We start from the raw sequence: 3,175 nt of genomic DNA, 5'->3' as shown, positions 1-3,175 counted from the left end.
GCAGAGGGCTGAGCTATTGTTAGAACATCTCTGGAGCTCTGGACAGTCGGAGGAAGGACTGAGTATGTCTTCTCTACTCGCCCACCTCCACAAGGAGAGTCTAGGGGGTGAAGGATCCAGAGCAGATTAGCACGGTTCTTCAGCTGAGCCTGGAGTTGCAGAGGTGAGGAGGTAGGAGGAGCACTCACAGCTTAAGAGGGATGGAAAGCCTCCTATTGGCTCACAGGTGGATATGCACCTTCCCAGGGAGAGGCTAAGTGTTCCACTCAGAGAGGTTTCTCTACACACTCCCCTCAAATGTAAGACATGGCGGTGGGGAGGGGGCAGCTCTGGCTGACCGCCATTACAGCACCCACCACCGCCAGCTTCGAGACCTCAAAGTTCCGCTGGGGCCAAATTCCTTTGGGAGCCAGACTGTGTGGTCCCACCGCAGCTGCACTCCCTGTAGGCAGTATCCAGTTACACTGGCACTGGGCCCCCATTGAAGTACCAAGTAGTACCAGGTAGACCTGGCAGCCCCAGCACAGGGCCCTTCAAAGCTGAGCCTGGCAGTGATACAGGAAAAAATGTAACTCCTGACCTCTTAGATGTCAGATACGCCGAGTTCGTGGCAACCTCCCTCACAACAAAAGGGCATGAAGTTGTGAACAAAAGACAGAAGTTACAAGTTGTATTTGAAATAAGGGGAGAAAGAACAGCTTCTGGATTTCCAGAAGGGACCTGAATGGGTGGCCACCTAGGCTCTTTGTCAGGCGTAATTTGCACAGCAGAATCACAATGAAGGTACAACATGTGTCAAACTGGTCAACCTACAGGATTACAGGTGTACCCGCTTAGCTAGCTAATATTGATCCAAGAGTGAAACAAGTTACATAGAAAGGGCACATGGCAGGATGAAAGGAATTCCTGGAAAGGGAGGAGAGTATGGATCCGGGTGCTCTGGTCACCCAACCTATGCTTCTGGTGCCCAGCTGGGCCCACAGGACCAGGTGGTGCTAACTACAGCATGATCTCAAGCTGCTGTTTATTTCTAGGCAGGCATGCAGGCCTGTCTATTACTTTTCCATCCCAAGGCCTGAATCTTCAGATTCAAGCCACAGCCACAAGTCTGACGTCTGTATCTTTTTGTGCCGACTTCCTCAAGGGCCGATCTCTCTCTGGCCATGTACTGACGTCTAATTTAGCTACCTACAGTGCAGGGACAGCGAGGTCCAACCCATAGGCCAGCAGAGTCCAGGCCTCATCCAAGTCTCTCCTCGCTAGGGTGTGCTCCCCACCACAGGCATCTCCCTCTTCTCTACGCACAACAGCTGTGCCAGCGCCTCGCGCCTCTGTACACTGTGATAGTTTTCAAACGGCCATAATTCTTGAATATCTCTCCTTTCAACAGGCAGAGCCTGATTCCTTTCCTCTGAGTGCAGGCTGGACTTCGGGACTTTCTTCAAACAGGACAGTGCAGAAATGGCAATGTCCCACTTTAGATTTGGGAAAGTCTTGAAGGCGTTCTCTTCTTCTCTCCCACCCTCTCCTCTTCCTTTCCCTTCCCTTCCCTCCCTTACTTTCCCTCCTTTCCCCTTTCCCCGCTCCCCTCCTCCCACCCCCCCATTTCTGGAATTGGAACTTCTCCAGGGAGGGATTATGTCTAGTTTATCTTTATATCACTAATACCTAGCACAATGCCTGGCAGTATATAAGTAGTAAAAGCTAACATTTAATTATGAATTTAACCAAACAACTAAGAAAAAGTAGCATGATGCTCACCCCCTCTTCCTCCCAGCAGTGCATCCATTGCTGTGTGAGTGCAATTAAAAAGGAGTTACAAGTCCTAGAAAATGGTTTACTTCCTCTTCTCCTGTCCCCATTAGCAATGTGTGATCCCGTGATCTGTGTATTTCTCCTCTAGTAAGACAGGATTTGGAGCTGTTTCTGAGATCATTTCTCAATCATAGATTCTGATAAGGCAACTGAGGCTCAAAAAAATGTATAAGACCTTGGCCAAGGACACCGACAAGACAGGCTCCAATCCACTGCCAACAGAGATATTTCATCCAATTACAGGGTTGAATCTCACAGGCATCCCGTGAGGAAGCAAGCTACGCAAGGATGAAGTTATGCTTCATTTTTACAAAGTTCAAAAACAAGCAAAACCAACCTACAGTGTTTAGAGATACTCACCCAGGTGGTAAACTAAAAGGAAAAGAAAACAAAGAGCGTCCCAAAGGTCAAGATCGTGGTCCTGGATGGGGACGAGGAATACTCAGACGGGGTTCTTGAGGGACTGCAAAGACACAGTACTGCTTCATTTGCTAAACTGGGTGTAGCTATACAAATAAGGAAAAACGGAGTATAAATGTTCTCATTTGATTCATTCAAAACTTACTTTTAAAAGTTCATTCATTTGGATCCACCAGGCCAGAATCAGGGGGAATTGGATGGGGAAATGCTTCTGCAATGACAAAGGATGGGGGTGCGAGCCATGCGTGGACCTGCCACCTTTGGCAGGCTTACTCTTTCCCACAGGGTTTCCCAGCCTGGGCTGCGGGGCTCTGTGGAGGGGGAGCCACACGCATGCGCAGGACTCGGGGCCCTACATCAGCCATAACAGGCTGCTCTGTGCTGCACGCGTTACCCACAGGGTTCACACAACGAAAGGGTTTTCGTGCTAAAAGAAAAAACATGGACAATTCCTGGGGTATCACGTCTTCCTCAAGTAATAGATACAGTATTGAAACACACTAAATTTACTTTTCTTTCTTAAAAAATTCTGCATTGCAGACGCCTCTCTGAGACATCTTTCAGGTCCTCCTTTTGGATCTAGAACCCTAAGGTCCTTCTTTCTGCCCCCTCAACACCTCCCCTTCCTCCTACGCCCTCCCCACCTCTGCTGAGGGAAAGCCTGCTTCCTTGAGCACGCAGCTGATTCCAGCGACCCTGGCTCTCGGGCGATCTTCTTCAGGGAGCGTGTGACTTCCCCTGGAGGCAGTCCTGGGACTCAGGAAAAAGGAGCTGGGGGACAGTTGCAGCCGTGAAGCTCTGGATTCCATGGGGCTGAGCCATGTGCTGCCTGCTCTAAGGTCCCAGTTCCAGACTACTCTGTTTCTCTCTCTCTCTCTCTCTCTCTCTCTCTCTCTCTCTCTCTCTCTCTCTCTCTCCTGTCTCTCTCTCTCTCTCTCTC

Source organism: Fukomys damarensis, unplaced genomic scaffold (genome assembly GCF_012274545.1).
Source record: "Fukomys damarensis isolate Sample0158 unplaced genomic scaffold, DMR_v1.0_HiC HiC_scaffold_33, whole genome shotgun sequence".
Taxonomy (NCBI): Eukaryota; Metazoa; Chordata; class Mammalia; order Rodentia; family Bathyergidae; genus Fukomys; species Fukomys damarensis.
Note: the sequence above shows the minus strand (reverse complement) of the source record.